Raw genomic sequence first — 22,026 nt, forward strand, 5'->3', positions numbered from 1 at the left:
GAATTGAGAAATAAGTATAGTAAAGTCTCAATATAACTGAAAGTTCCGATCCGAAAGATTCGCTTCAGAAATAGAAGGCTACGATTTTGACTGTTAGACTATCATGTGATATCCGAATAGCGCCGAAGAGAAACGAAGTTACCCGACATGACAGTACTCGTCCGTTTACCGCGATTTTTACTACAGCAAAGCCTTGTTATAATCGAAATGCTTGAAATTGCAAGTAAATATGTTTCGAATTGCGTAGTGTTTAGTTTCGTTAGGCAATGTCAAAAATATGCTGGTGAAAATGACATCAGAAACGATTTAAAAATAAAAGTTTTATTCTTGCATTAGATTGCCCCACCAATTTGTTGTTTGTTTACATTCGGTTACAAACGTCAGAACATTCGTTCGGACGTTTTTTTCGCTCGCTTTTCTGCATTCGATTAACTTCAATGCTCTTTGTCTCAACAAAATATGACAACGAAAGTACGATAATTTTTTAATATATATGAAATTTAATATACGTATCAATATATGTATATGAAACCTCTGGAATCAGTGAAAAGGATTGGTTGGTAATTCTAGTAAGAAATCGTACATATAAATGAGTTACGTAATAGCGTAAAAGCGGCTTAGCAGTGAGACTAAATTATAAGGATAAGGGTTAGTTATAAAAGTTAAGTACACCGTTAAAATGATGGTACGCAAGGTTTTACAGAAGGTGTGCGTGCGACTTGTATTCCTGCCTTTTCGCGTGTGTTGCTCGACCGCGACGAATCTCTTTTCCGCGTATGAATCATCTTCACGTTTTTGCCAGTACACGGTAAATCGCAAATTGCGATTCCTCCTGGTCGACAGATTGAAAGCGGCTACCGGTGTGTGGCTACTCGAAATCTGGATTGGAGCGAAGGTGCACGCTCGATGTAGAGAGCCGAGAAAAGGAAAAGGTCGAATTATCCTGTCGGAAGGACGACATAGGCTCGTCATTTCGCTCTGTCTACCGTGTCCTTCCTACCGTCTACTCTTTCTTATAACGGCAACAACAATGTAGCGAAATTTCTCTGTTCAGTAATCTTGATTAAACTGTTAAATGATATAATACAGCTCTTTTTTAAGGTCATTAGGTATCGATACTTCCCCGCACTTGGGGCTCCGTGGAATATTGGTTCCTGAAAATGAAACATTGATGTTTTCAACTTTGAGAGTGAATTTTTGGGTCTAAAAATTGTGAGATTTTGAGAATTTAAAATTCTCGGACTTCAAAACTTTAAAATCTCAAAATTTTTGAATTCTCAGACTTTGGAACTTAGTAATTTTGTTACTGAGAATTTCTCAATTTTTGAATTTAAAGATCATCAGAAATAATTGTTATCTAATTGCAAATTACAAATTACACGTATATGTAATTGCTAATTAATCGTTAATTAAGCGTACTCTTAACTAGTTTCCTTGGTGCTTTTTCTTTCGTTTCTCAACGAGGAATACAAAATGAAGACTATCGTTAAGAGTTTATGTCTTCTAATGGACACTCACGAAAGCACTAGCAAGTCGAAGAGAGAACGGTAAAGATAAAAGAAACGACAGAAATCGAGAGAGGGAGTGGAATATTAATAGAAGATTTCTGTCCTGACTAATTTATTGCTTCCGTTAGCTCGATGCGAACTCTAAACCATTTCTTTGACGTTGTCTTTGCGATACTTTGTATTTTGCAACGCGTTCTTGGTGATTTACTTGGACGGATTTAGTAGAATCCTCACGGTTTTGGCTTATGATTAAATGTACATATTTTGTCTCTATTTTTAATCTTACCGTTTAGTAACGTGGATATCACCGATGACTCTCGAAATATATCGAGACAGCAAAGTATTCTATAAACGAATGAGAACAGCGGTTATATTAGCACTTTTTCTCTTTTATCTAATAAACCTTTCTTTATTTTTATTTTTATTCCCATCTTTAATACTGGTAACTATATACTGAAATTGGAATTTTCAAGACAGTCATAAATGTGAAAAATTTTTATTTTTATTTGATTTTTATTTTAATACGAGTCCAATTGATTAAATGTACTATTAGGTTTCATGAACAAGTATTTAAAAGTCATAGAATATAACAGCTTAAGAAATAAACACCGGAAAGAATTATTTGAGACGAAATAAAGAGCCAAAATTAATTGTGAACTTACTAACCAGAACAATTATATAATAGAAATAATAATTGCAAAAATAGTCGCAAGGAGATTAAAGCGTTATAAATAAGGAAGTGTGATATTACATTTATGTAAACAAAATAAATCCGTGTAACTACATATAACGATAAGATCGGAGGTTTTGTATAACGAAATACATGAAACTCCAGAAGAAGACTGAGTTTCTTTTGATAGATATCTTGGCACAAATACCGCATTATAAAGAGTAATTGTATCGTACAGGGTTAGCGGACGTTAAAGTTGTAAAGGAAAAACGAATCACGTCCCGTTTGGCCGCGTAATTGCGCGTCGCATTATTCAAACGATCCGCGTGCGCGCCACCGCGATGTTTACACGCGTTTGCGCACACGCACTTACGCATCACGTGACGCGAGTAGGTATATATCATGGACCGTGACTAACGCGCAGCCAGTGTCGTAATCGCACGCGAATGTACTGTTACCTGTCCAACAATTCTGTCTATGTCTTATTCCTTTTTCAAGTGAAACTTGTATGAGAACGAAAAGATGAAAGCAAAGTTTCAACTTTTCAAATTTATAAATCAACTTCTGATATTTGCAGATATCTGTATTTACATGTTCCCAAATTTTCGAAACACCAAATTTTTAGGTTTTTAAATTTGTAAACTCTCCGTATGTCAGAATTATAAATTTTCAACATTAAAAATTGTCAAATTCTAAATTCTAACATTTCAAAATCTTCAAGTCTCTTAGGTAGAGTACTTCTTAGTTTTCAAATCCCAAATTCGAGAATTTCTAAATCTCTAAATTCCCTAGATTCAAAGGCTCGTAATTTAAAGATTTCCGAGTTTTCTAGATTCAAAACAAAACACTTAATTAAAAAATATGCAAATTCTCTAGATTAAAAATCATCCAATTCAAAAATTCACTATTTTCAAAATGCTATATTAAAAAATTTCTTACCTTCTAATCCAAAATAAGAAATTCCCTAGTTTTCAAATCGCATAATTTCAAAATTCCTTAATATCCAAATCTTCAAATTCCTTAGATTAAAAATCTTCCAATTCAAATACTTTAATCTTTCCAAACTCACTAGTTTCAGATTGCTCTATTCCAAAATTCCATAGTTCCCAAACCACTTAATTATAAAATTTCCTAAACTCTATTACAAAATTTCCAATTTTGTAAATTCAGTAGTTTCAAAACTGTTTATGTTGAAATTTCTTGTTTCCAATCCTCTAATGTAAAAATTCCTTAGGGACGAAATTCCCTAGATTAAAAATCTCTATGTGAACATTTTCAAGTTTCAAAACCAACCAGTTTCAAAACCCATTCTTCAAAATTCCCTATTTGTCGACCTCCAAATTTTGAAGTTCCCTAGTTTCGGTATCCCTAAATTTAAAGTCATGAAATTTCTAAAGTTTCAAATGTCATAATCTGCCAATTAAAAGATTCTCAAATTTCGAATATTATAAATCCCAGAATTCCCTAGTTTTCAAGTCTTGTAGTCCCAAAATTCCCTAGTTTTGAAATCCGCAAGTTCCAAAACTTATTACCTTCTGTACCTCAAAATCTCTTACTGAATTATAAAAGAAAACTCGGAATTATAGTCGTAAGTAATATTAGACTCGCGAAATAATTGATATAAATTATTCGAAATATCTTATAAGTATATATAACATGATCATGCACAGGTGTCTACGGTATTTTATTTTTGTAATACCAACGCTACGACTGTGTTGACCCATTTCGTATTCCAAAAATCTTGATTAAATCGTCCTTGCCTCGACAACGTCAGAAAATATTTGCAACTGAAAAATTACATTCGCAATCGGGAATATTTGAATATGAAATTCCAGAGCCGACACGATTGAAATACGAAGGTATTTCGCACGCAGAATACGAGCGAAATTATAATACAACAGAATTGTTTATCAATTTTTTCGTATTTCTTTTCCGTCGATGTACAATGCGAACCGATAAATGTCAGAGAGGAATGCGGCAAGGATTATTTAAACAGGTACATTATTTTATCAGCTAACCACCGATAACGAGTGGAACGTGCTCGTTATTACAGAGCGTCGAGTGTCCGCGTGAAAAGTGCTGCGATGCTTGACAACACTTGTGTGTGACACACGGCTCATTCGCTTATCTGTAACACGCATTTTCATTCGTCGATTCATACTCATTTTTGATTGTGCACGTCCCGTGCCTCTCATAATTGAATAAATGCGCGCGAAAACGCACGATCGTTCAACGCTCGTGACGAGATTTGAATATACAGGGTGATTCACAAAAACGGTTTAGGAATTTATTAAATACGTGATTCTAAGAGAAAAATTATTTTAGCGAATATTTTTATTTTAGCTTGAATATATTTTAATCAATGTTGTGGATACTTATATTTTCAAATTAAGATCAGTTAAGAGATTTTATAATTACTAGGTATAAAATTTCAAATTCCCTATAACATATTTTAGATTTTTGAATGCCCAAATTCTCTACGTTCCGAATTTTTGAATTCTCGAATTTCCCATATTCCAAACTCTTAAATTCCGAAATTCTGTGGACATCAACATTGCAAATTTCCAAATTCCGTAGAGCTCAAAATCCAAATCTTCAAATTCCCTAGAGCTCAAAGTCAAAATCTCCAAATTCCGTAGAGCTCAAAATCAAAATCTCCAAATTCCCTAGAGTTCAAAATCCAAATTTTCTGCAGCTCAAAATCCAAATCTTTAAATTCCTTAGAGCTCAAACTTCACATCTCCAAATTCCCTAGAACTCAAAATCCAAATCACCAAATTCCCTAGAGCTCAAAATCCAAATCTTCAAATTTCTTAGAACTCAAAATCCAAATCTCCAAATGCCCTAGATCCAAATCTAAAGTCTCCAAATTCCCTAAATGTTAAATTTCAAATCTTAAAATTCCCTGGAACTTAAATTTCAAAACAACGGAATTCCCTACAATCCGTGCTATCATACCCCAAAATTCCCTAGATCCCAAACCAAATCTTTAAATTTTTTAATTACAGCAATTGTTAACTTGTAAACTTTAAAATCTACATTTTTGTATCCTCAAATTCTGTATCTTGATGAACCCCGAGCCCCAAATTCCCTAGATTCCAGATATGAACATCGAAAATTTCCCTAAACTTTATATTCCGGATTCCCAAACTCCCTATATCCTAGATTTTCAAATTTTCAAATATCTTAGATCTAGAAATTCTGAGTATCCCAGTTCCTTAGACTCCATATTTGCAAATCAAAGAATTCCCTAGATACCAGATCTTCAGATTTTTCAAGTGTTCTGCACTAAAAAATTCTACATCCTGAATTTCACTGGTTTCTGCAATTAATCTCGGATGCAAAATTATTCACTCGATCTGACCTGTATCTTTCGTGTAATTGTGCAGCATTTTTTCGCGAACGAAGCAGGGGGTTTGCGATTTCTGGATGCACTGACTCGAGCCGTACACGACCACGTGTGATTTATTATGCACGAAACGCGTCGGTAGCATAAGCGAGAGGAGCATAGAGACGAGCCAGAGCAACGCTTTATTTCAATTTTACGGCCGCCCTTTGCTCGTTGCAACTTTATTGCGAAATTCATTTACGTCGCGGCCTAGATGTCCGAGGAGATCCTTGGACTGCTTGAAAGGGCATAAAGGTCGCGATAATTAAACTCACGACGAATTACGATTTCGCCCTTTTAATGGGGCTAAAAGGGACCTATTAAGCGTTCTTTTGTTCGCCCTGGTTCATCAGAGAACATCAACATTATGAATCGCTGATATTATTCTAATTAGACGTTTCGCAATTACGAATGCTTATGTAATTGTGATGTTTTTAAGTTTACGAATTATGTACTGGATTTATGTCTTGTTTTATTATTACTTTTTATCATTTATTACTGTTTGCATTATAATTACTGTACGCATTTGCTGTTAATAATATTATAAGCAGTTGGTCATCTTATACAGAGTTTAGTTCACATTTTCAGTAATATTTTATTACATTTTTTCAGTTAAAATTAGTTTATTAAGTGAGAAAGTTTAAAATTTATTCAGTAGTGGGAAAAATTGAAAATTAATTTATTAATTAGGGTAGTTAAAAATTCATTTATTAATTACATAAATTTAAAATTGATTTATTAATTCAAGCTCTTTAAAGTGATTATGCATAAATATTTCTGCATACATTTATTGTATTTTCGTTATAGATTGTGCATGTGTTCAATGTTCAAAATTACGCTTAAGGTTATAAATCTTTTAGGTTTGTACCATCATTACAAATAACTGTGAAATTCCCTTTAAATCACCTGGACAATGATCTTGATAATTAAAGTACATAGTCGTTATTAATAAGAACTCTAGAATGAATTATAACAGTTTAGAATATAATATGGAGTTTCGAGGTGTTTGGCGGGAAATTCAAAATTACATTTTGAAATAGTCACTTACCGTACATTTCGATTATTAAAATATATGAAATACATACAATATGTAAAGGGTATACATATATTGAATTATTATTTATAGACGCGAATAACTATAATTAACAAAAGAATTTACTGCAAGATAAATTACTTATTGGTGAAATTGATTTATTTAATGTAATATTACAAAACATTTTCGTTTAAACTAATTTATTTAACTTGTAAAATATTTCTGTTTCAGGTAAGTAACCCGAAATCTCACATAATTTTAAGGGATCCTAAAATTCTCACAGCTGTCCTGGTGGTAAGTTTACGTTCTCTTATTCGCGACAGTAATATGTACTAATCTATAAATTTATGTCTAAACTCGGTATAAAATTGAAATCTTCTAATAAAGAAGTAAAAGTAAAATGATAAATGTTTTGAGTATCCAACATTAATATTACAATCATCTAAACACTTTTGCTATTACTTTTGTGTTGGATATTAACACTAAAACAATCAAAACAATCAAATGAATCACAAGTTTCTTATTATGAGTTACACGATTTATTAAAATGCTTTTCGTAAAACCTGCGTTAATTTTCATTAAATTGAAGAAATAATATGTATATTGATTTATGTCATCTATTTATTTCTTTTTCAATTTCATTTTTAATTTTATTCAATCTCTTATAACATGTGACGTACTCGCGCTCCAACAGTAACAAATCTCACTCGAATTTTTAATACACCCCAATTTGGATTTTAAATCCTTGTATAATTTGCATGATCAAGAATTGCTGAATACAAAATTGACATAAAATTTCCGCTTTTTCTGCGTTTTAGTATTACAACTATAATTAGTTCCAACTGACACACCTTATAAATAAATTATAAGGCAAGGGTTCACATATTCTGGTCGGTTTAATGAGAATGTAAAATTTACGCATTTTATTGACATCCTCTCAGTACATACGTATCTGAACACACGTATATTACCTATCAGAGTGTAGCGCGAAAACTTTCTTGTGCAGCATAATTTTTGTAAGAGCCTATATAACACGCGTGAGTTGCACATATCCTGCATATGAACGCGACCCTCCGGTCGCAATATATTACCGAGCGCGATGTCTCGTGCAATTTACGTACGATTATGCAGATGTGCCCGAACTTCACCCACGTACTGAAGCTCTGGCCACCAGAGCAAAGTGATAGAGCGAGAGAGAGAGAGGGAGGGAGTAATTGAGCGACCGACAGCTTGTGGTTCATGCTACAACATACGATTTGATCAACAACGAACAGACTCTGCTGCTACTGTTACCGTCGTTTACCGTGAAACCCACGAATCGGGAGAATCTGCTGTCAGCACAGAAATATTGCCAATGATACGACAATTCTCTTATATTGCCACTTTTCGATGGATTACTATTTTATGCAATATAAATAAAGTCATTTAGTTGCTTGTTGACGTCTATGATTATATATGAAATTGTATGGGATATGTAAGGTAGGTAATTGCACTATTGGGAGATTAGGCTAGGTGAAATTGTATTGGTAGAAAAATGAAATTTAGTTAGATTTTATGTGGTGGATCAAGTGATGCAAATTTGCAAGTTTGGTACAAGTTAAGTTTGCAAGTTTGTATACTCTTCTATTTGCAAATGTTGAATTCCCCAGATTTCCAGATCACTAAATTTCTAAATTCACTAAATACCCAATCTCTGAGTTTTTAAATTTTAAATTCCCCAAACTAGAATTTAAATATCATTACATCCAACTTATAAGATTTTTAAATGTCAAATCACTAGATTTCTAAATTTTAAAAATCCCCAAATTCTAAAAAACATTCCCAACGATAGAATTAAAAAATCACCAAGTCCCAAAATTATAAAATCCGCAAATCTCCAATTCAATAATAAAGTTTTCGAGAGTTTCTTAATTTCTCAATTCCCCTGTCTTCAAGTTCTCAGATGTAAAAATTTTCTAGTTTCTAAATTTCGTATGTCAAAAATTCCCTAGTGTCCAAATAAAAAATTCCCCGTCTTCCAAATTCCTAATTTCCTAAATTTCCTAATTACAAATCCTTAAATGTGTTTACTTTCCAAATCTTCGAATTTCCAAATATACAAGTTCCCAAATTCTCATGTTTCTAATTCTCGAAATTTACAAATTTACATATCCCCAAATTGCATGTATCTTCAACGTTGATCAATCTTATTCTGAATATCAGTACTCCATATATCGATTTTCCAAGTATCAATGCTCTAATTATCTGTACTCCAATTACCAGTAGTACAATTATCTGTACTTCAATTATCAGTACTACAATTATCTATACTCCAATTACCAGTACTACAATTATCTGCACTCCAATGATCAGTACTCCATTTATCCCTACTCCATGTATCAGTATCCTGAATATATGTAAATATACTCCAAATAAATATCAAACATACCAATCTAAATAATAAATTTCAAAATACCCCGAAATCTGCCAACTTTGCACCTGCTAATTATCAGCAAGAAACACGTGGTCCCAGATACATATCCACCATGTGGCGTGAGCGTACAGGTAGCAAAACAAAATGGAGCAGTCAGGAAATGACTTTTACCCAAGGTAAAGTTACACATTTGATGGTGGACACGCAGGTAATGCTTGGCGATAACAGAAAGGGAGCTCGTGGAGAAAATACGAGCGGAAGATAACGGCTGGCTATGTACACGTGTAAGCGTGCAGCCCATTAATCCGAGCGTGTCGCGTTGATCTATCATTGGCCTGTAGGCAACAGTGATATACACATCTAAGCATGATACATAATAGATCGCGAACGCAGCATGGCACGACGCAAATGCCAACTGCACGCCGCGAATACTATACCGACATACTGAGTCCTTTTTATTTTCTATTATTGAAAACATGCTTTAGCCTATCTTTATGGTTTTCGCGGCAATTTCAAATTTCACTGGCACTTTTGTTTTATTTGGTTAGGTTATCGTGGTTAGGCCATGCATATTCGAAATTGAAGAGTATAAGATAATGTTGTTATGTACACGTATACATTTGTTTACGAAACAGATATACAAGTATAACATACATGAGTGTTATTAATTTATCGGATCAGGAGATTAATATCGAAAATGAAAGTAACTACAAGGATGTTAGATGACTCTGATGTGTATGTATGGACAGATGTGCAAACAGATAATACACGCATACATACGTTTATAATAGACACATATAAACATATGGCACACATATGCATATAAGCATACAGTTGGCACATACATGTAACTACTCAATACACCCGTGCATATAAATATACAATAAACATATACGTATGAACATGTACACACATATATCTATACAATACATACAGAATATAAATATATAACACATGTATGAACGTACGTTGCATACATTAGAAAGAGAGGTAAACAAAATGTTGCTTAATCTTGTTATACTTGGTTTAAAATTAAAAACCCGTTCGTTAATAAATTGTCGATCAAAGCTTGTGATATGTAAACGAGCTGAACTTCGTAAAAATATTGCGTACGAGTTTAACTAGATATATTACCGAGATGTATAAATGGGGTATCAAAAATCGGTATTATTAGTAGAATAAAAAGAATAATGGCAGTTACGCGCCCTGATTTTATCTAAACGCGTGTGTTTTAATATACGAGAAATAGAGAGCTCCACTATTTTCTAGTCGCCACGTTTCTCTGTCCCTTATTCATGTGTGATGATACACACGTGTACGTGGAGAACGTGCAGAAACTAGTGGTTTTGCGGCGCCGGGACCAGTTCTTGAATGAGGCTGCGAATGAACCGAGGCATCGTTTACAAAACCTGGATCCTTCTTACACGAGAGTCTTATTTCATGTTAGAGAAAGAGGACGAAAATGTCTTTATCCGAACAAACAGTCATCAGATATTGTTTCTTTGACGTCACACAGATTGACAGACAGTTGATTCAGGTATATAGTTAGCTGCTTGAGTACCGTATTCAGATCATCATACTCTCTTATTTAACTATAATGTGTTGACGTTTATATAATAATTACATGGTAATCATTTTACGATCATTTTATCGCAATTATGATAATTTCTAATACATTACTGACATATCACCTTCATGTTCTAGTTATTAATGTATGTTATCAGTTTTTATTAACTATCACATTTAATGATTAATTATTTATGATTTTTACTAAGATCCTTAATCGACAGATTTTAAGTATGTATTTAATTTTCGCACCGATAAAAACGATAAGTTAAATTCAGTTTAATTTGTGTTAATACATAGGTCACACTGATAATATAAATCTCAACTTTAGAAGAAATAAACAGCAATTTACGAACGATTTCTTTCTGACCTATTTCACTGAAAGTAGATTCGATGTGTCTGTTAAAAGATGAAATTCGCTCGCGAATGAACGAATCGACAAGAGAAGTGAAAAAAGAGAGAGGAACAAGAAGTAGAAGAGTTTATATTCGAGTTGCTCGAGCACCGAGGAATTAAACCACTCTTGATTTTAATAGTGGACGAACTTTACTGCTCACCGAGTTTGAAGTTTCAGGTAACTCGATTAATGGATACTCGGTTTGCACGGGATTACTCGTGGCCGTGTAATTGAGTCTAATTCACACTCGTGATTGATGATGAAGCTAACTCGCTGAAAATTTCTGTTTCTTACTTATACAACGCTTGATAATTCCCCGTGGGTATTTCAAGTTTCGTATCTCTCGTGTTTAGGTTGGCTTACGCATTTTGAAGTAGTTACAGAATACCAATAGTTAGAGATTTTAATAAGGATTGTAAATTTAAAGAAGTTTTACATTCTCTGCTTCATTTAATTAGACTGTAAGATGAGGGTGTATTTTACGCGATATTTTAGCAAGCAATATAACACCTTTTGTATTCCAGTGAGATAAATCATAACATATTTAACCATGTGTTATATCATCGCGTGTTATATCAGCCGTTGTATCATCTTATGTTATTTCACAACGTGTTATATCACCACGCGTCGAATTACCACGTGTTACTTTACTACCCGCTGAATTATCACGTGTTATTTCACTGCACAGTATATCACCACGAATTATATCGCTATAATATAACTCGTGTTGCCTCGCGTTGAATTATTACATATTATTCTATTACGCGTTATATCACCGCAAGTTATATTACCACGTGTTATTTCACTGCACAGTATATATCACCACGCGTAATATTGCCATGAGTTGTATTACCATGTGTTACTTTACTACATACTATATCGCCACGAGTTATATCGCTATGTGTTGAATTAAAACGTGTTATTTTGTAACACAATATATCACCACGCGTTATATCACCATGTGCCATTTCACCATATGGTATATAACACGCATTATATTGCCATGAGTTGTGTTATCACGCGTTAAATTGTCACGTGTTATATCGCCACGCGTTGGGTTACCACCTATTATTTTGCTAGACGTTATATCACCACGAGTCGTATTGCGACGTGTTATTTCATTCCGCAATATATCACTATAATTTATGCTACCACCCGTTCAATTACCAAATGTTATTTTACTACAGATTATACCACCCCACGCTAATTTACTACGCGTTTTATCATCACGTATTATTTTACCACATATTTGTAATACAGGAATTATATACGCAGATGATATTCCATATCACCAATATACTTAAAAATTAGTAATAATTGTCCCAAATTTTATATTTGACTGCAAAATATTTGTTCGAAAGAAAATTTATGTACGCATTATAAGAATCGAAGCATAAATATTTGAATTTTCTATTGTTCAATAAAATGTGAGATTTGCAGGATACATTTCGCCATTTGTTACGCGTATATCACTGTCTTCGACGTTTCTCCATTGTGCACGTGTAACCGCATAAAATCTAACACTCTGAGGTTGTCGTTACTAAATCTTGTTCTTTCTAACCACTGCAAAGTGAAACGAAACTCCTTATATGTATACACAGTCATGTAGAAAACTTTTTCGATTATTATTTTTGCATCTACTTACTCGAATTATGTATTTTATTTTACATATTTCTTTATTGCTATTCGTCGTCTTTGTTATCGAATTTTTCTTTTCTCTGCTTAAATCTTGTTACATTTTAAGTCACTGTGTTATATTTTTTATAATATTAAACATTGATTTTTGATGATAATATTGATTATATTGCGTTTGGCATGTATTCGTTTTATATTTAATTTCTGCATACATGATGTCCTCACGAATTAGTAATATTATAAAGAGTACAACCAATTGAATTAACAACACTACAATGCAGTAGTAAATTAGTTATTAAAAAAATTTGTTACTGAAGAATAGAGAAAAACATAGAAAAGCAGATAAGCAGATAAGAAAAAATGTGATAAAAATTTATTAAGTATAGTGGAATTGGGTTTCCAAGAAAATTGCATATCAGAATATTATACATTAAATATCTTGATAAATAATACAAAAAACTAACATATGCATTTGCTATTTTTTATCTAAATTTCCAAGAAACAGACAGATTCTTGTGATTAAACTAAACCTACCGACATATAATATGTACTCAATTTGAAATTAAAAACGAAGTTAAAAAATAAATAAACAAACAACGAAACATAAATTAGTACACACATTTATTCTTTACCTTCATGAAAATCAATGCTAATTTCAAGGAATGTACTTTAACAAAATATGTACCTTATAATAAGAAACTTGTGGAGCGCTCATTTGGTTTGGTAATTTTAGTGTTAAAAAATGACCAGTTTTGTACTTGTATCCAAATCTTTACAAATCTTGTTAAACGATGAGTTAGAAAACGGTAGAAGTTCTTCCTCGTTCAAGAGTACTATTCGGAACCGTTTCTAGGAAAATGGCTCCAGAATGTACCTTATTATCACGTGATGTTGTTACGCCGGGCAGTGAAGCGTCATCCCTCGGCTTTTTTGACTCTAAATAAATGACGCTAATTCGTCTTAATGCACGACATCCGGTCCGCGATACGTGCATTTAGACGCACGTTCGTTCCTCGAAATCCTTCGAAAGGGAAGCGATACGTGCATGCATGGCTTCCTTTTCCATTGCAACGCTTCGCATCGGGGATCACGAATTGCACAGATTCTCGCGATTCGTTTTTTGCACGCGAAAACCGTTTCCGCGAAGCAATAGAAGGTTGTACTTTGAAAGTACGCCAAACGGTGAATTCGTTACTCGCTTTATAGTTACGGAACTTCGCTTTATTTTTCGATGTTTTGCAGCTTTGCGCTTAAACACTTGTCGATATCGGACCACGTTTCGCTGAGGTATGTTAAACCGATAAATATTTTATGATATTTTAGGAATTCGTCGAAATCTGAGGAATGTACGAAATTAGGGAATTTGGAAAATTTAGGGAATTTGGATAGTTTCAGGACCTGAGAATTTAGACTATTTAGAGAGTGCGAGGATTTGAAACTGTGCAGAATTCAGAGAATTTAAGGATTTGGGAAATTTTCAAGAATTCACAGTTTTTAAGGATCTGAGAGTTTGAGGAATTTATGGAATCTGGAGAGTTTGAGGATTCGAAGATTTAGGGAATTTTGGTTCATAGAAATTAAAGGATTTTAAGAATTTAAGAATTTCAGATTTTCGCAATTTAGAGAATTTGGGAAATTTACAAAATTCAAGTAATGTAGGAAGTTTGAGAAAGTTTGAAAGTTTGAAGATTTGGTGAATTTAGGATTTTACAAATTTAAGGATATTGAAATTTAGGAATTTAAAGGATTTATAATTTAGGTATATGGAAAAGAAGATTCAGTAATATATGGAATTAAAGGAACTCTAGTAATCTTAGAAATTTAGGAAATTTGGAAACTTTAAGGAATTTAGAGAATGTATGGAATTTTGGGAATTTAGGGAATTTGAGCAATTCACACAATATTTTGAATTTTTGAAGTTTCGACATTTAATAATATTCGCATTTAAGATTTTAGAATGTTAGGAATTTAGAGAATTTATTAAATTTAAAGAATTTACAAAATTTAAGGAATTTAAGTAATTTGAAGAATTTAAGGAATATAAGGAATTTAAGGAATTTAAGGAATTTATAGACTATGAATTAAGAACTTAGGAAAATTGGAATTTTAGAAATTTAAAAACATAATTTTAAAATAGAGAACTTGAAATTTCGTGAATTTAAGAAATTCAAAAATCAATGATTGTAGAAATCCAGAAATATCAAAATATCAAACTTTTTAATTCACAAATTTATAAAATCATGATTTTGAAAACTTAAATATTAAGAAATTTCGTAAGAAGTTAAAAATTCAACAATTTAGTTCGATTGTTTAGAATTTTACGGTAAAAAAAATAACAGCAAAATATATTTAAATATACCTGAAATTAATTTCCAGTTATAAGCTCTATTAAAAATCTACATATATTTACACATGACTCCATCCAATCCTCTCCATACGCTCGTCACAATAAGTGAAACTTACACGTATTAATTCCTAAACCACGCAACCATCAAGAAAATAAAATGCTATTCGACCTTCTTTCACTTACCATTTAAAGTACCCCACTTGTTCCATCGGCTCATTAAATTTGACTAATTTTCTGAATCATTAACCAGACGCTGGACTGTGAAACAGCAAGCGAAACGTCGTCTGAAATAGCTTAATTAAAAGGAAATAGTTATATTAAGCTGGAGAGTTGTCGCCGGGTATCGCTTAAAGTAGTCCGATGCGAGGGGTGTTGGTGGCGGGTTGAGCGAAACTTGCTCATTAACGCGCTTATTAAGATCGCTCGACGATTAATTTCAAGCTGTGCAGAGTTATTCACGGCCGAAAGACAACAGAATTTCTCGTGTGGCGGGCTCCAGCTCGGTAATAATTTCTCACAGGCCGCGTGCATCCGTGTGTGCATTACCTGCGCGATTCTCGGCCCACGCGAAAACGCTTTTGCCACCCAATATATACGAGCCATTGTCTCGGGAATCATTATTGTTGTGCAATGCTGAAATTACGGACGGTTCCTTCGCTTTGTGCGCGAATACAACATCTCCCGTCAGATAAAACGACAGAAAAGGTACAGACATAGTACCACCGACAGTTCTTAACCCGTGCACATCCACCATCGGCAAATTGTTTATCATAATGATAATAATTCCTTCGACCGATAGGGGCCATTGTTGTCGGATCTCCTATCGAGCGATTACTTTCGTTCCCCTAGCGCAAAGTGCTTTAGAATAAAATGTCGATTGTTTTCAATGATAGGCCAATTGTCTTTCACCTTGTACGGGATGCCTCTAAAAGTATACCGTGGAAATTGCGAAGTATACGCGCCAAATGGAATTGATAAGTCCTCTACCATTTTGCAATTCGAAGCTTTACTTTCGAGATATCAGCTCGTGAAGATTGGGTGTCGTGCTGCTAGGGTACACTAGTGTGATACTCAACGGTAGCCACATATAATGTGCTATCAATAACGTAATAGTATTTATACTGTTAGTTTGTTAGTCTACAAAGAGGAACAGAAGTATAGGACCTACTGTTTCAATCAAATCGCCTGAGGACTAAGCAGAACTATAATACCTCTGATGGTAGAACATCTACTCCATAGTTGTACTTATGACACCTCTCACTGTGTATGCAATACATCAGGAGGTATACCACGAAAACAGTGAAGTCTAGATAGTAAATTGATAAGTTCTGTGTCATTTAGCAATTCGAAGCTTTACTTTCGAAATATCAGCTGGCGAAGATTGGATGTCGTGCTACTAGGGTACTCTAGTGTGATACGCAATGGTAGCCACATATATGTTAATGAGTTAACAATAACGAAATAGTATTCATACTGTTAGTTTGTTAGTCTACAAAGAGGAACAAAAGTATAGGACCTAGTGTTTCGATTAAATCGCCTAGAGACTAAGCAGAACTACCTGAGATGATAGGATACCTACTTTGTGGACACACTTATGACGTTGTAGGAGAAACTAATAATAAATGACCTGCCATATACTGTTATTTTTTATATAGATATACATAATTCTATAAATGATTGAGTGCCTTTATGACCGAGTGTCAACATACCACCTGGACATTTAACTTTTGAATAAAAAAAACTCAGACTCTTTATTTACAAATGTTTATTTCTGAAGTATAATATCACAAAATCTAATAAATGTGATATTTTATAATTTAACATCAGCTGATCTCTTGTATCTCAAAAAATACAGTTCACATAGTGAACTATTATAGTACTTTCTCCCTTATTTATACCCCAACTCACCTTCCTCATAAATATGAATTTTTATAGGCTACTAGTTAATTGTTTAAATCCCCAGAATTTAATTGTGTCCAGGAATAACAGAAACTGCATTTGGAGATTTCCACTTGCAAAACGGAAGATGAGTAACACATTTATTTCAAAACTTGCGGATACTTTGCTATCTCATGGGAACGGCGCTATAACTTGTTGCTATGCATACAGATCTATCTGCAACGATATTTCTGGCAAGGTTATAAAGGTTGGAACCGGATACTGGAACAAACGTTAGGACCGGCAACCGTTGCTAGGAGTGAACCTAGAAATTGGTTCAGGATTTACCGCGCTGTCGCGGCGTGCATAAACGTCTGGCTGGAAAAATGAAATGCTCGATTCATTAACGACAATACGTTACGGTCGTGGAGGCCGTGGATTGCATTACTGACATTTCTATGCGGGGAGAAAGGTGTATCGGCGTCGGCATAAATCTCCGCGTGAACTGCGCGCATAAACATATACACATGATCGCACCGTGGCAGAAAAGAAGTCCTCCCGCGTCCCGCGTGCCTCCTCGGCATCTATCCCCCTATCGATCCACGTCTCGGCCCACGTGAAACTGTCTTCTGTTTCACGGATAGCAGCACCGACTCCCGCGCGTTTCGCAATGAGCACCTCTCCTCGTGAACGATGATTAATCTCCCGCGGGGATATCAATTTCGCGACTTGTTTGGATTGTTGGCATTCAACGCTTCTCCTCGGGATCTCGTATCGCTTTGATATCTACTCTCTCGATGTTGTGATCCATGCGGAGTGACCAGAGAAACCGGTGTCGTGCTGATCTTTTATTTGTGTGTTCATTTGAGGTTATGGGTTTAGGGTTAGGATATGTGTAACGGGTGTTAGAGGTTTAGCATTTTGGTTTTATAAGATGAACGCTCATATTTTTATATCAATTCCTAAATTTTCGTGGTTGATTCTCACTTATGAGAAGAAGGTATAACTGCTTTTGGAACGATAGTATAGTCAGCAACAAAAGTCTGGAAGGATTATGGTATTTGAGTGGAAAGAGATTTTACGCTCGCTGATATTTTGAGGATTTTCAAGGACTTGAAAATTTGGGGATGGGTTAAGAGTTTGGGGATATAGGAATGTCGAGATACGAGTTCGGCATCTTAGATATTTAGGAATATAGGAATCTGGAAACCTAAAAATCTAGGAAGTTTGATATTTGGAAAATTATGCAATTTCGTTATGGTAATTTTGGATTTGACAATAGGAATTTTGGAATTTAGAGACTTAAATGCTTGAGAATTTTGAGGTCTACAGATTTAACGATGTAACAGTTTAGAGATCTAGGGATTTTAGTGCTTAGAAACTGGAGACCGGAAACTAGAAATATAGGTATTTGAAAATCTTGGTATTTATGGAATTAGAAATATAGAAATTTAGGGATTTGAAAATCTTGAGGACCTAGGGATTTGAGAATCTAAAAATCTGAGGATTTAATGATTTAACCATATAGAAATTTAGGCACCTTGGAATTAGAGTATAGAAAATTTTTAGATTTAGGGATTTTAAGAATTTAAAAATATTGAAATCTGTCAATTTATAAATTTTGTTATTTGAAAATTAGGGAATTTGGGATTTCAAAAATGTAATACTATGTCGAAATTTGCAAAACTGGAAATAAAAAATAAAAAAGTATCAAATACAATAACCCATCATTTCGAAAATTCGAATAGAACGACACAGTTAATATTAACGACCGATTTCTCCAAATGAAATTTCATATTTTTTTTGCGATTCAAAACTCTCAAAACCCAGACAAGAAAATGTACAAAATTTAAAACATAACGGGTAAGGAATCATTCACTGCGTGCGGGAATATTCGATTCACGTGCTGTATACATATTTCAAATATTCAGAACGTGATGCTTTGCGAGTGCTTGTTTTAATTTTTGTTTTTGATGACGCAAGCAGATTAAGGCTCAATCGTGATGATAGGACTACGGATTGAGTGCGTACGATGTACGTAAGCTTGACAAATCTTGTTAACAACGATTTTTAAAGTAGGATACTTGCAAAACAAGATTACCATTTCAAGTTTTGAGAGATTTGAAATTTCATGAAGCATCGGATTCGAGTACAGTGAAGTCCCGCTATAAGCAAAAATGATCTACATTTATTATTCGTTTCGATCATATTTAGACATTTCAAACGTAGAAGTCTACGATTTCGACTGATGTATCACATGATTGTCCGAATAACGCCGAAGAAAAACGAAGTTATCCGACGTGTCATTACTTGTTCGTTTACGGCGAATCTTTTTACAGTAAAGCGTCGATGTAATTGAAACGCTTGAAATTACAATTAAATACATTCCAAATGAAATCATGTTTGATATCATTTTAATTAGAAAAATGTCAGTATGTGTTGGTAGAAGTTTCATACGAAAAAATCAAAAGTAAAAGTTTTATTCTTGCATTAAGATTGTCTCATCGATATGTTACTCTTTGTTTACGTTCGGTCATTCGGACGTTGCCTTCGCGCGCTTTTTTACATTCAATAATCTTCAATCAACGTAGGAACTATATGATATAAATGAAAGTTCAAACTCGAGAAATTGTCTTATATCGACACTTTACTATAATCTCTATCATTCTTTTCGATCGCATTTAGACATTTCAGACATGGATGTCAACGATTTCGACTGTTAGACGTATCACGTGATATCCGAATAGCACCGAAGAGAAACGAAGGTACCCGATAAGTCATTACTTGTCCATTTATTTTATTTTCATAAAAAGTAGAGCAATTTTCTTCTAACGAAAAATATATTTCGAATTAAACCGTGTTTGGTTTCACTTTAATCAGTAAAATGTTACAAATATATTGTTAAAAGTTTCATAACACAAAAGTCAAAAGTAAAGCTTTTTTCTTGCAATATGACGGTTCCATCGATATGTTGTTTACATTCGATCGAACGTTTCCTTCACTCACTTTCCTACATTAAATTTTTATCAATGTAGAACTACACGATATCAGCGAAAGATTCGCTTCTATCGAGACTGTACTGTATCAAGATTTTAAAAATTCTCTTCGAACCTATCCACGGAATAAAGGGTCTTAATACAAAGGAAACGCGTTCGTATATAGGAGAAACTTTGACAGTAATAACTGACAATAACGAGGCTGACTGGCGACGTTTAACGACACATCCAGGGAAGGGACGATGTTCAGCGTGCTACGGGGGCCGTCCTAATTACCTGATTTAATTACCGCGACGGAATTGCCAGTCGTTTCCGTGCCAGCCGTGGCACAATCGTGACACCCGTTACATATCTACGAGGCCGTAACCGAACGCGAAATCGAGCTCGCGACTCGACAACCGATCAATTACGAGTCTCTCTCTTTCTCTCCGTCTCTCTCTGTTCTCCCCTCCCCTCTCTCTCTCTCTCTGTCGTTTTCCAACAACGGCTTTCTTGCCTGGTAATCTCGATTCCCTTCTCTCTGTCTTCGTGCCTCCTCTCGTACTCGATGAGCTACGATAATTATCGCGATTCCATTGTTTAAATAACGCTGTGCTCCGGACGTGTCGATCTTATTGCAATTAATCATTCGGAAATTTAGAGAGATGCTAACTTGTTGAAAGTATGATCACGATTTTAATACTGGAACAGTTGAAGGCATTTGGTTTTATATTTTATTTTTCAGAATGAGTTGGTTTTTATTAACTGGGTTATTTTCGTACTTACAGATGCTTTTATTTTAATTTGCTAATTGTTATTTGATTGGTTTATGCAAAGTAGTTTCTCCAATTTAAAAGATGTTTTCGGTATTTAGAATTTTTAGTGTTTTTGAACGAATTCTTGTGTAACTATGTTACTAAAGTTTTGAATTTTTAAGTAACCACATTTCGTACAGTTTTCAAGTATTTAATTTTCTATACTTCTCTGCTGTTAGATTTTTAAGTTTTCCAAGTTTTTTATAGTCTCTCAAATTCTTCTGAAATTTTTGTTCATATTTCAAATCTTTATCTTCTGAAGCTCTTAAATTCCCAGATTTTGAAATTTTTAAACTCTTAAATTTTTAAACTTCTAAATTTCTAAGTTTTTAAATTTCTAAATTTCTAAATTTCTAGATTTCTGGATTTCTAGGTTTGTAAGTTTTTAAGTTTCTAAATTTCCAAATTACCAAGTTATATAATGTAAACTCGAAATTTCTAAATTCCTAAATTTTCTAAAATCTTAAATTTTCTGATTACAATATTTTCAATTCGGAATTTAGGAATATAGAAATTAGGAAATTTAGGAATTAAAAAATTTGGAAATATGGAAATATAGAAAATTAAAAATTTAAAAATTTAGAAATTCAGAAATTTAGAAATTCAGATATTCAGAAATTCAGAAATTCAGATATTCAGAAATTCAGAAATTCAGAAATTCAGAAATTCAGAAATTCAGAAATTCAGAAATTCAGAAATTAAAAAATTGAGAAATAAGAATTGGGTAAGTTAAGAATTTGAAAATGTAAAAATCAAGCAATTTGATAGTTTTATAGTTCAGAAGTTTAGAAATGTGGAAACACAAAAATTGGGAAATTTATAAATCTGTCAATGCGAAAATTTACAAACCGCGTAGAAAGTGTAAAATATGAAAATTTAGAAATTGGTAAATTAATTAATTACAAAATATTCTAATATAAAATATAATTAATTAATAACAAAATATCACTTTTATTCCTTCAATTAAAGTTAGAAAATATCAAATTATTTTGTTTAAATAAAGCAAAGGACATTGTATATAGAAATTTAAATCAAAAGTTCCTTCACCGGCAGTAAAACCAGTAAACCGCGTCCTCCAGTAGAAAACCTATGAAGAGACGCAGAAGACCGACGCAACGTCAAGATAGGTTTTTTATCGGATGATCGGATCAGAGGTACCGTTTTCATCGATCTATCTCTATAATTCGTGATTAAAGATCACGAAGGAGGTGACGAGAAGAACAGGTTAACCATGCTGGAGATTCGCCAGCGAATGAGATCGTTAAGTCTCGGGAGTTCGAACGAGAGACAGAGAGCATCCACAGAAACAAGGTACATGGAAGGTTAACAGAGGTTGACAGCCACGACGATCCGAACGGATCGTTCTCCTCTATCTTTTCTTTCATCCACGGTGCTGGTATT

The 22,026-nt window shown here is 33.7% G+C and overlaps 1 protein-coding gene and 1 long non-coding RNA gene across 7 annotated transcripts in view; one reads left to right on the top strand and one right to left on the bottom strand.

Moving 5' to 3' along the window:
* The window catches only part of scalloped (TEA domain transcription factor 1 homolog scalloped), a 261,075-nt gene that overhangs the window by 135,902 nt on the left and 103,147 nt on the right, over positions 1-22,026 (top strand). The gene's annotated exons all lie outside the window — the stretch shown is intronic.
* LOC143265839 (uncharacterized) lies at positions 48-7,479 on the bottom strand. Its single transcript, XR_013040596.1, has 3 exons — positions 7,451-7,479; positions 1,795-1,961; positions 48-1,154 (listed from the first exon to the last, which is right to left on the bottom strand). It is a non-coding gene; the product is annotated as an uncharacterized LOC143265839 (long non-coding RNA).

Source organism: Megachile rotundata, chromosome 15, assembly GCF_050947335.1.
Source record: "Megachile rotundata isolate GNS110a chromosome 15, iyMegRotu1, whole genome shotgun sequence".
Taxonomy (NCBI): Eukaryota; Metazoa; Arthropoda; class Insecta; order Hymenoptera; family Megachilidae; genus Megachile; species Megachile rotundata.